The 13,231-nt window shown below is 39.0% G+C and overlaps 1 protein-coding gene across 2 annotated transcripts in view; it reads right to left on the minus strand.

Annotated features, from left to right (window-relative positions):
- Window positions 1–9,356, minus strand: part of grb10b (growth factor receptor-bound protein 10b) — a 116,942-nt gene extending 107,586 nt beyond the window's left edge. For both annotated transcript variants that reach the window (XM_010896973.3, XM_010896972.3), the window contains exon 1: window positions 9,205–9,356. The gene's annotated coding sequence lies outside the window, so the exon portion shown is untranslated. The remainder of the gene's footprint in view (window positions 1–9,204) is intronic.
- Between the last annotated feature and the right edge of the window lie 3,875 nt (window positions 9,357–13,231).

Raw genomic sequence — 13,231 nt, forward strand, 5'->3', positions numbered from 1 at the left:
TTATAAATCACGTCTACACGTACAAATATTCCAAATTCCGCTCCTACACATTCAGAACTATTTCTATGCAATACTAATAAATGAGCACCCAGTTCTTTTGCCGTTACTGAGCTTATTTTTGTTTATCAGTATATTTACAAAAAAATATTTTGGCACAGATCAATTGATTATGTCTCTGATCGAGAAATCTTAAACCTATGACTCATGATGGTAAACTTGACATGGATGGGATTGACACTTGATGCAATTGATCCACATGTTGGCAAACACCAGCAATTGCCAAGCCAATGATATAGGCTTGCAAAGCCTATAATCGATAAAAAACAGGGGTTGTTTTTTGCATCTTAATCAGGGGACTATGTACAAAATGTCCTGTAATTACAAAATGGTCCTTCGATATGGATGAAAATACCCTCAAAGGAAATCAAACATTCTGAACATAAACACTATAGTATCATATAGAATAGCGTTTCTCAAACCCTGGTCGACGGAATGCTTGCCAGCCTGCAGGATATCTATCACAAAGGAGTTGTCGATTTTATGTTAAACAAATTCTAGTTAGGGTTAGGGTGGTAAATATCATAGAAAATTTGTAAAAAATAGTGTTTAATTATTATATATTTTAATTGGTCCCCAGAGGAATAAGCACATGCTTTGCTGGTCCTGGGACAAACAAGTTTGTCGGTTTAAGAATCCAAAGTGCCAGAATAAGAGCCAAAGAACGATGTCAACAACCTAACACTATTGGAGTTCATTGCAAGTCACAGCTAAGTTCTACAGATACAGGTCATAGAACTTGCTAAAAACTATTGAATCTCAAATGACATTAAACACCATTGGTCGCAATTGGTCTCCCAGGTGGCGCTTTTTTATAGCACCAAACTGGAACCTATGTGGAACCTCTACGGTGCAGCTAGCTGACTCGTTGCTAAATGGGTTCTAAACGCTACGCTACCTGCTTCAGGAAGTAGCCTATTCAAACCCCTTTCACCCCCTCAACAATTTGTTCTGTTGTTTAGACTGAATTTATAAATAATACAAAATATAATAATAAATTAAAAAATTATTACAGATTTGTTATGGTCTTCCCTAGACTGTAGGCTAAAGTTCATGAATGCAATTGGGTTGTAGGCTAGGGTTATGTGCCAATTTAAACCAACAACATAGTGTCTGAAATAGGTCTCACTACTCTTGAGCTCAAATTTCACTGGGAGTAGCCTTTTTTAACTAAAACACTTTTTTTGTTTTTAAATGTGAGTAAATTGAATGGTAAAATATTATCTTTAACAAGAATTGAAACTATAGAAGAAAACACATTCTTTTGAATATAATACCAAATAAAATGTAAAAAATCTAAATATTAAAGTTTTAACCTGATCTTTCTGGGCCAATATAGTTGAAACACTTATTAATTAAACACTCAAATATATAAAGTAGGTGGAACATAAACAAGGTGGAATATAGTAATTTGGTAAAGCAAGTGTTGATTAATATTTAATCTTAGCTTATGTTTCACAGTACTGGCGCATACATTAGGAAAATACTTTCTATACAGTCTTCCTAGCACCAAAAGTATTTGGCACAATGGTCTTGCCAGGCATTTTTGGTTAGTGAGCTTTGCACAGACATAAAAGAGCTATCTGTAGTCAACGTGTAGTCCTGACTATAGGCTTTGCAATTCCCTCTGTCAACATGAGGACCAAATGGGGTGTAAATAAAGAAATTATGAGGCTTAAAAATCTCAATACTTAAACAAAAAAGTTTGGAACGTCAGTAAAAAGGAAGCATTGGTATGCTCAGCAATCTCAAACAGTCTGGTAGGCCAAAGAAAAACCTATAACAAGATCCTAATCATAACAACTATTCAATATATCTAGAACACAATCCAGGAGGTAGGCATGTCAGCCACTACCATCCACAGAACACACTTCAACCACAGCATTACAGAGACTACACTGCAAGATACAAAGCACTAGTTAACTTATGAAACAATGTCCAGGTTACAGTTTGCACACAAAAAAAAGCACATGAGAAAATTAACTGCAAACCGATTAGATAAAGACTAAACGTATCAGATTTATAGCAAGTCGAAAATGAGATCCCCAAACTCTTCTAAATTTTACTTTGAGAAATGCTATTCTTAAATTGGTGCACTATTTGCCCACACAGTCTTTCACAGAGCGGTGAACCCATCACCATCCTCATTTCTGACAGACCCATCCTCACTGGAATGATCTTTTAATACCCAGTCATGTTACTAACCTGTTGCCAATTGACTTAATTAGTTGTGTGATATTTCACTAGGATAAAATTATTTTCAGTCTTTTGTTGCCTCATGTTGCTGGCATCAAATTAAATGGGCATATCATTTTCAAGAAACAAAATGTCTCTGTTTCAACATTTGATATGTTGTCTTAGTGCTATTTTGTTAAATATAAGGTTTTAATGATTTGCACATCATTGCATTCTGTTTCTATTTCCATTTTACGCAGTATCACAGCTTTTTTGGAAACGTGGTTGTACAGTACTGTTCAAAAGTCTGGGGTCACTTAGAAATGTCCTTGTTTTTGAAAGAAAAGCAACAACATAAAAATCTCCATAAAAATAACATTAATCAATCAGAAATACAGTGTAGACATTGATTATATTGTAAGTGACTACTGTAGCTGGAAACAGCTGATCTTTCAAGGAATATCTACACAGGAAGAGGCACAGTTTAGCATTATAAAAGGCTAATTGATCATTAGAAAATAATTTCGCAATTATGTTAGCACAGCTGAAAACTGTTGTGCAGACTAAAGAAGCAATAAAACTGTCCATCTGCTGGATATCTGGAGAATCAGCAATTGTGGGCTCGATTACATGCTCAAAGTGGCCAGAAACAAAGAAAGTTCTTCCGAAACCCATCAGTCTAATCTTGTTCTGAAAAATGAAGGCTATTCCAAGCAAGAAATTGCCAAGAAACTGAAAAACGCTATGTACTAGTCTCTTCACAGAACTGCGCAAACTGTCTCTAACTAGAATAGAAAGAGTGGGAGGCCTCAGTGCACAACTGAGCAAGAGGGCAAATACACTAGAATGTCTAGTCTGAGAAACAAACACCAGTGCCCATCAAGCCAATCCAACTTCTGGGAGGTGCTTCAGTAGGCATGGGGTTGACTCTCTTCATATTACCTCAACAAATTGATAACTAGAATGCCAAATGTTTTCAAGGCTGTAATTTCAAAATGTGTTTCAAACTTATTTCATGTATGTTTTCATGGAATATAAAGACATTTCTAAATGAACCCAAACTTTTGAACGGTTGCGTACCTTCAATCTCCATTGAGTTAGGTAGATCAGCTTTTAGCTTTTCAGCACTTCACATTTCGAATAAATTCAAAGATAATTTTAAACTGAATTAATTGGTGCCTCTAGGGCAATTCAATGGGATGACAGGAATATTTCCATGAAGAATGTGTTTGCCTAATGAATTGAGTGCTCAGGTTTTATTTTTATTCCATTTATTTTGGGGTATGCTCCTCACACTGTCTTTTGTTTACAACTTCTGTCAACACAGGGCTCATCCACAAAAGAGACTTTGGTCTGAGCATGACCTCCCCTGCTAAAACAAAAAGGTTCAATGAAAAAAAATAAACAATTGGGTTTAGCCTTAGGGCTGAAAGGGATGGACTGGTGCTAAGCAGAAGAAGAAGAGGGATTGGGACTTGGGCAAGTAAATAAAATATTAATGGTCAACTCCAATCCTATAGATTCCCAAACAAGACATCATCCCTACCTACTGAATCAGAATTGGTCCCTCCCTACCTACTGAATACAAAGTCGGACAGAAACCTCTGCGTTGTCTCTTCACTGGGCATGATGCATCGAACTACAGGGTCACTCTTTTTTATTACATTCTCTCTTTTAATGCACTTATAATGTACATGTTTTGTACACACAGTGGGTTGAGAAAGTATTGACAAAATTAACATATACACAAATGACAACATTAAGATATACACAAATTTAAAGATTCTTGATATCCTTTGTCTGCACATATAGACTGCCCTGTTAAATTCCAAACAGTGTTTTTTTACAGGCTTTCAAGTCCATAGAGCGGGATTGGTGGTCACACCTCAGTAAATTTGCTTGTTGCTGTTGATTCTTTATTAATTGGCAGCTTCATTATTTCAGGGCAGCAGCGTAAAAAGACTATAAGAGACAGCCTGATGTCATCATGGAGGGCTGAATAGCAGCAGTCTCTGAGAAAAGCTTTGGGAGACATGGACAATCACTAATTGGATGAGGATTTCATTGGACCGGCTGGGAGAAATGGCCTTATGCAATGTGCATAATGAATGGCTTGGACGGGAAAGCTGTTATGCTTGTACACAATCCCGCTTCCAGGGTGGGCTATGGCTAGGCTATTTTAGTTTTTATTCAACTAAGAATACAAGCTCTTATATATCCGACATGCTATTTAAAAAGTTAAAATTAGATCAAGTAGGAGAAAAATAGAATGATTGAGGCTTACAGTATGTACGATGGATCATTTATAAAGGAGACTGATCATATAGACATGGATATTTAGGCTATAATGAAAGAATAGTCTACATTGAGTAATGTCCTAAACATGTCACAAAATATGTACAACTTAAGCTTCATGAGGCAAAATGATATAAAGGACTTAAGCTACAGTACTTGTGCGCTCAGGAATGTTTAAAATTAAAAGAAACACACACAGAAAATAAGGTTAATTTTAGCAGAAACACTCCCATGCCCTTTGAATTACTGAAAGACCTTTCTGCAAGTTATTATCACTAACAAATATGGCGATGAACCAGAGCCAGCATAACTTGGGCACAATGTTTTTCCTTATCTGTTACTAAACCAGGTACAATTCCAGACTCTATGACATGAGTAATCTATTACAAAAAACATGTAATGCTAATTCCTACCACCGTTTTTTTAAAGAGGATTTCCAGAAGACTATATTTTAAGAAGGATTTTTTTAAACTGAAAAACCGTCCGGGAACGAAACCCTGTAAAACGTAATCAACTTTGTTATTGTACAAGATACACTAACAGTTTTTCCTAAAAACATACACAGAAAGGAACAAAAATGGACCATAAAATGTAAAGAATTGCAAAAGAGTTAATTTTGTAGATTTTCATTGTGATTCTACTCCGTAGGGCTAATCAATGAATTAATGTCAACTATTGTATTTAATTATTAATTCCAGTTAATAATATGAACTGGTGGCTTAGGATGGTCCAGTAAACTGCTGGAGCATAGGTTCAAATCCTGTCAAAATAGCCACGTCAGCTTTCCCTGTTAACAAATGAGTCATTTAGACAATGGAATGTTAGGACGATGTGTCATAGTCCCCAGTTTGACAGATTAATTGTCCTATTCATTCCAAAATTGCACCAGAGATAATGACTTTTTCCCCCACAAAAACATCTTGGAACCCCTACCAATACAGGCTTCTTTAAGACTTTAGAACAAAGATTCCAGCTACAATTTGTGTCCAAGTTAGATTTTCTGGAGCATTGCCATTATTCTGTAGCCCTCTCCCATTCTGCACACACACCAGCAGGAGTGTTCAGTTACCTTCATTAGAAAATACAGCATTCCTGCTTCTCAGGTTTCAGGCTTATTTGGACCATATCCAGACATTGAGAAATTGAATCCAATGTGCTGTGGTAAGACAATGGTTACATCATTCTGCGTTATCACCAGAGGATGATGCTAAGAGTAGTATATACAGGTCCATAGTTATATAATAAAACCCTCTTCTGTAAAGCAATTACAGTCTACATTAGCAACCAGTATGTCATTACTCAATTGAACACAATTAACTGTACCCACACAAAACAATAATTGAATTGAAAGGCTAAGTGACCCTATTAAACCAAGGCTGCCTGCAGAGCTTTTTCATCATGTAACTTAGTTGCTAAAGGCATTACAACTTTTCTTCCACAAGCGTTGTTGTTCTTTGTGAGTGGTTGTATGTTTTAAACAACCTACCTATGTAAGAAAAAGGCTAGATTCTAGCTTTTGTGCCAGCAAAAAAACAAAAATGTAGACTTTCTTACTGCAATGAGACAAGAAAGAAGAAGGCGCTTATCTTTAAGTTGAACTGTTTTCAAAGAGCACCTATCACCACACCCACAGGCTCAAATAAACCAAGCGTCCAATTACCTTCAAGAACTAATTAGAATATAGGACTCAACATCCCCTGCGCTGTGCTCATAACTGATCAGACAAATAGGACTTTCTTTGGCAAGATCAGGATATTGACTAGGCCTAACCTCTGACTCAGCATCCCATCCTTCAGTATTAGCACAGTTTAGTGAGTGTTGAATGATTCCAAAAAGACACTGGGACGAATGGAATGCTGCTTTAAGGCCTAAGTGATTGAGAGAGACAGATCACCATGAAAGGGAACCACACTTTTTATTTCTAATTTAGGTAAGTGAAATGTACAGTATAGATAAAAATGTGGGGTCAATTAGAAATGCCCTTGTTTTCCACGAAATATATCATAATGAATAGGGAGTAGAGTCATCGGTTAGAAATAATTTTTAATTGAAATAATAACTGTCCTTCAAACTCTGCTTTTGTCAAAGAATCCTCCATTTGCAGCAATAACAGCCTTGCAGATCTTTTGGCATTCTAGTTGTCAATTTGTTGAGGTAATCTGAAGAGATTTTACCCCATGCTTCCTGTAGCACCTCACACAAGTTGGATTGGCTTGATGGGCATTTACGTGCCATATGGTCAATCTGCTCCCACAACAGCTCAATAGGGTTGAGATCCGGTGACTGTGCTGGCCACTCCATTATAGACAGAATACCTGCTGACAGCTTCTTCCCTAAAAAGTTTGGAGCTGTGCTTTGGGTCACTGTTGTAAGAAGAAATTGACTCCAGTCAAGTGCGGTGCACAGAGTATGGCGTTGCATAATGGATGGAAAAGAAGGGAACTTCTTCAAGTTCTCTTTCACCCTGTATAAATCTCCAACATTACCTCCAACAAGGCACCCCCAGACCATCACATTGCCTCCACCATGTTGGACAAATGCACTCAAGCACTCCACCAGTATCTTTTCATTTGGTCCGCAGCCGAAAAACATAATTTTTTTGTGATCCAAACACCTGAAAATTGAAACACCTAATAACACTTCCTCTGTCCAGTGTCTACATTCTTTTGCCCATCTTAATCTTTTCTTTTTATTGGCCAGTCTTTTTCTTTGCAACTCTGCCAAGAAGGCCAACATTCCGGAGTCGCCTTTTCACTGTTGACGTTGAGCCTGTTGATTTGCGGGTAGTATGTCATGAAGCTGCCAGTTGAGGACCTGTGAGGCGTCTGTTTCTCAAACTAGACATTCTAATGTATTTGTCCTCCTTCTCAGTTGTACTCTGGGGTCTCCCACTCCTCTTTCTATTCTGGTTAGAGACAGTTTGAGCTGTTCTGTGAAGGAAGTAGTACACAGCGATGTATGAGATATTCAGTTTCTTGGCAATTTCTCGCATCGAATAGCCTTTATTTCTCAGAACAAGAATAGACTGAGGAGTTTCAGAAGAATGTTCTTTGTGTCTGGACATTTTGAGCCTGTAATCGGGCCCACAACTGTGGATACTCTAGTCTAAAGGCAAGTTTTATTGCTTCTTTAATCAGCACAACAGTTTGCAGCTGTGCTAACATAATTGCAAAAGGATTTTCTAATGATCAATTACCCTTTTAAAATGATAAACTTGGATTAGCAAACATAACGTGCATTGGAACACAGGACTGATGGTTGCTGATAATGGGCCTCTGTACACCTACATAGATATTCCAAAACAAATCTGCCGATTCCAGCTACAATAGGCATTTACAACATTAACAATGTCTCCACAGTGTTTCTGATCAATTTGATGTTATTTTAATGGACAAAAAAACATTGCTTTTCTTATTAAAACGACATTTCTAAGTGACCCAAAACATTTGAACGGTAGATATTTCTGCAGGGCCCCCCCAGATCTAATTGCATTGGTAACAGGTTAGTTAATAACAGCAATAACAAACCTCTAAAGCCTTCAGTATTTGGCCAGCATACCACAGCTAATAATTGTACCCAGGCATGCCACATTGCACTGTGCCTATGAAAAGCCCTTTGCCATTGTATTTTGCCCATATACCACAACCCCTCATGCCTTATTTATTGAGTATATTGTTCTAACAAATTACATTTCGTAGATGAGCTGTACACTGCTGGATAATTCTGCTGAATCAGCGTAATGTCCAACAAATCAATTGTTGCATATGAATACAACCAAATATCTGCAGCATAACACTGGATAATTTGCATCCAGTTAGATTTTAAGTAGTACCATAAATAACATAGGAAATAGCTATCCTTTTGTAATCTAAACTTGCTCCCTTTCAAGACGGGTTGTAAAAGCCAAAACACCTCTATCCATGGTTCAGTAGTTGCCTGGGAAAACGCCTCTCCCCACCCCCAAGTAAATGCAGCAATGGGATAGGGCTGACCGGACCGGTGAAAAGCAACAATCGACTTTATCGTCACAGCAGAAGGGACTATGAGAGGGTAGTGAGGTTGCAATGGGAATTAGGGCTTCACCAGCAGGGACTGCGCCTGCCAGATAGTTGGATATAGCAAGTAACTACAGTTACGCAATATTTGTAAACAAGCCAGTACAGTAAACGGGCAGAAAGTTATTTATATATTTATGCCTATCTGGATTGGTAATAGACCAAACTCAGCTCCAGTTGTCCCACAAGGGATAGAACATGCTTACACGAACCGCGTCCCTAAATGCACGTAGCTAGCTTATCTTATCTGCATGCAGTCATGAACGACCCGAAAAGCCTGTCTTTATGGTTATTCAGTCACAATGTCAAATTTCACAATGATAGCCCACAGTGCAATCTCTTTTAAATGACACATTACAACGCGTTGCTAAACAATTTTGGTTGTGTACTCCACACCCGTCAAACTTCTGTGAACGACAGAACCTTCCACATGTACGTTTGACCACCACGCGCACACTGTTCCATTCTCACCAGCCACTAACTTAGTTTACCTCCAGACGCTAGCTAGCTACACTAAACTTTGCATGCTGTGTTCAGTAAAGTCAAGAAAGATACAGCTAAACAATTACAACATCATACCAGTTCACAGAAGTGTCCCCTAATCCTGTAATATTACACTCACCTTATTGCCAGGTGGAAATGCAAACAAGAGCAATCAAAAGAGGTCGTACAATTAGGACGAGACCCTTGTCTTGACAATAGTAGCTAGCTAGCGCAACAGCGTTGTTTTTCTTGTTCAGAATGCTCCAGTGGTCAACATTCCGGATGAGTGCAAGTAGCGAGCACAGTTCATCTCTCAGCTGACTCCTCAACACAAACGAAACTCCTCCCTTTCGACTAACTCCGCCCATATCGCCTCATGTCTCATAGCTCTGAGTAAAGAAATATTCAGAAGCTGATCACACACACACACACACACACACACACACTCACGGGGGAGGGGGGGGCATTCGCAGAAGTCCTGCAGCAATAACTCACTGCTGCAAAAATAGACACTTCTCCACACACTATACCACACATCTCCCATTAGATAAAGCTCCCATGCTCTTTCCCATGTAAATAGGACAAGGTCTCAAGCCACAACCTGGTATGTCTGTGTGTGCACATGCGTGAGTTATGTATACCACCTTTTAGAAGTTCGGGGTCACTTAGAAAATATTTTGTTTTCGAAAGAAAAGCAATTTATTTGTCCATTAAAGTAACATTAAATTGATCAGAAATATGGTGTAGACATTGTGGTTGACACTGTTGTAAACGGCTATAGTAGCTGGAAACTGCAGGTTTTTAATGGATAATCTAACATGTGTACAGAGGCCCATTATCAGCAACAATACGTTTTGTGTTCCAATGGCACGTTGTGTTTGCTAATACATTTTTTTTACAAGGCAAAATTATCATTAGAAAACCCTTTCGCAAAAATGTTAGCACCGCTGCAAACCGTTGTGCAGATTAAAGAAGCATTAACACTGGCATTTTTTAGACAATTTGATTATTGGGGGATCAGCAATTGTTGGTTTGATTACAGGTTAAAAATGGCCAGAAGCAAAGAGCTTCTGAAACTCATCAGTCTATTCTTGTTATGAGAAATGAAGGCTATTCCATGCCTAGAAAATGAAGCTCTCATACAACACTGTGTATCACTGTCTTCACAGGACTGCACATACTGGTTTTAACCAGAACAGAGAGAGGAGTTGGAGGCCCCGGTACACAACTGAGCAAGAGGACAAATACATTAGAATGTCTAGTTTGAGAAATAGACACTTCATAGGTCTTCAACTGGCAGCTTTATTAAGTACATGTCAACAGTGAAGAGGCGACTCCTGGATTCTGGCCTCCTATAGTAGGCTGAGTTGCAAAGAGAAAGCCAAACTGTATCTCAGACTGGCCAATTAAAAGTAAAGATTAAGATTGGCCAAAGAACACTGGACTGAGGATGATCAGAAAAACTAACTGCCAGTTTGGATGGATTGACAAATCTAAATTTGAGCTGTTCGGATCACAAAGAAGAACATTCATGAGACGCAGACTACATGAAAAGATGCTGGAGGAGTGCTTGTTGGCATATGTCAAGCATAGTGAAAGGCAATGTGATGGTCTGGGGTACTTTGGTGGTGGTAAAATGGGAGATTTGTACAGGGCAAAAGGGATCTTAAAGAAGGAAGGCTATCATTCCATTTTGCAACACCATGCCATACCCTATGGACGGTGCTTGATTGGAGACAATTTCCTCCATCAACAGGACAATGACCCAAAGCACAGCCCCAAATTATGCACAAACTATTTAGGGAAGAAGGAGTCAGCTGGTATTCTGTCTATAATGGAGAGACCAGCACAGTCACCGGATCTCAACCCTACTGAGCTGTTGTGGGAGCAGCTTGACCGTATAGTACATAAGTGTCCATCAAGCCAATCCAACTTGTGGGAGGTGCTTCAGGAAGCATGGGGTGAAACCTCTTCAGATTACCTCAACAAATTGACAACTAGAAAGGTCTGCAAGGCTGTAATTGCTGCAAATGAAGGACACAATTATTATATCAATTAAAAGTAATTATTTCTAACCTTGTCAATGACTATATTTCCCATTGATTTTGCTATATTTCCTATTCACACTAATTTAAAGCCGCCAAAACAGCCCTGACCCTACGAGGTATGGAGTCCATTACACCTCTGAAGATGTTCTGTGGTATCTGGCACTAAGAGGTTAGCAGCAGAGGTGGGGCTTCCATTGACCTGTTTATCCAGCACTTCCCATAGATGCTCAATTGGATGGAGATCTGGGGAATTGGGAGGCCAAGTAAACACCTTGAACTTGTTGTTGTGTTCCTCAAACCATTCCTGAACTATTTTTGCGAATACCATCATGGAATACTGTTGCCATGAAAGGGTGCACATGGTCTGCAACAATACTTAGGTAGGTGGTACCTGTCAAAATAACATCCACATGAATGGCAGGACCCAAAGTCTCCCAGCAGAACATTGCCCAAAGCATCACACTGCCACTGCTGGCTTGCCTTTTTCCCATAGTGCATCCTGGTGCCATGTAAGTGACGCACACGCACCCAGCTAAGCGACGCACATGCATCCAGCCATGCACATGATGTAAAAGAAAATGTGATTTATCAGACCAGGCCACCTTCTTCCATTGCTTTGTGGTCCAGTTCTGATGCTCTCATGACCTTTGTAGGCGCTTTCGGCAGTGGACAGGGGTCAGCATGGGCACCCTGACTGGCCTGCGGCTACGTAGCTCCATAAGCAACAAACTGCGATGCACTGTGTGTTCTAACACCTTTCTATCAGCACCAGCATTAACTTTTTCAGCAATTTGAGCTACAGTAGCTCGTCTATTGGATCGGACCACACCGGCCAGCCTTCGCTTTTAGGGGCCTTTAGGGGCCTTGGCCACCCATGACCTTGCCACAGGTTCACTGCTTTTCCTTCCTTGGACCACTTTTGATAGGTACTGACCACTGCAGACCAGGAACACCCCACAAGGGCTGCAGTTTTGGAGATGCTCTGACCCAGTCATTAAGCCATCAGAATTTGGCCCTTGTCAAAGTCGAAAAATGGGCAAGCTCAGATCTTTATCCTTGCCCATTTTTCCTGCTTCTAACACATCAACTGTGAGGACAGAATGTTCACTTGCTTCCTAATATATCCCACCCACTGACAGGTGCCATAATAATGAAATTATCAGTGTTATTCACTTCACCTGTCAGTGGTCATAATATTATGGCTGCTCAGTGTATGCACCACAGTGTGTGAATTCTCAATATGATCATTCTAATCAAATACCTAAAATATGAATAATTACATCAATTTAAACATGGGGAAATATCCTAGGATTCTGCAGTGTGAAATGTGCTAAGTTTGGACCTTTCTCCAGCTAAATCATAGTTGCTAATATTCTAGGCTGGACAAAGGACCTGTATCTAACCTGCCGTGTCTGGATGAAGAGAACAAAACCAGTTCCATATTGTGTGAGACCCTGCCAAACGTGTCACAGCATTGCACAAATAAAAAACTTGATGTCACACCTCGATCAGATCTTTTCCCTGTATTTTTCCATTCATGCATTAGGCCCATCAGCCAAGCTTTGGAGCCTAATGTAAACACACTTGCATTTAATGTGCATACCTGGACATACATTTCTTAAACATAGTTGTTTCTGTCATTAGATATTCAAGGCGGGCCTGACACATTGTTGTTATAAATTCAGGGTTGAGTGATTGTCTAACATTAGGGAACATAGCCATTTTAAACTGTAGTATCTAACAGTTAATGTACTGCTAATTGGCAATCAACCTAATGTGACCCCTGCAGCTGCATTTGTGATTGTGATTTAGTTACTTCAAAGTAACAGTCCATTTCCATGTGGTGTTTCCATTATTTTTCCACCCCCATTGTAAATCCTATTATTATTCTTACTTCATTTCCAACAAAAGTTCTCAATATTTAAAACATGGAAGTGGAGCTGTGTCAGGAAAAGCTGCATTTGCCTTTTTATTCTAAAAAGATAAGGTTTGTAAATTATTCTTTAGGGTTTCTTCAAACTGTGTTCTCCCATATTTTAATTTGAAAAAGAAAACAAAATGATTCTCTAGGAACATTTATTATTTGAACACGTTTTTCAAAACGGGGATTTATCCATA

This window comes from Esox lucius, chromosome 20 (genome assembly GCF_011004845.1).
Source record: "Esox lucius isolate fEsoLuc1 chromosome 20, fEsoLuc1.pri, whole genome shotgun sequence".
In the NCBI taxonomy this organism is placed as follows: domain Eukaryota; kingdom Metazoa; phylum Chordata; class Actinopteri; order Esociformes; family Esocidae; genus Esox; species Esox lucius.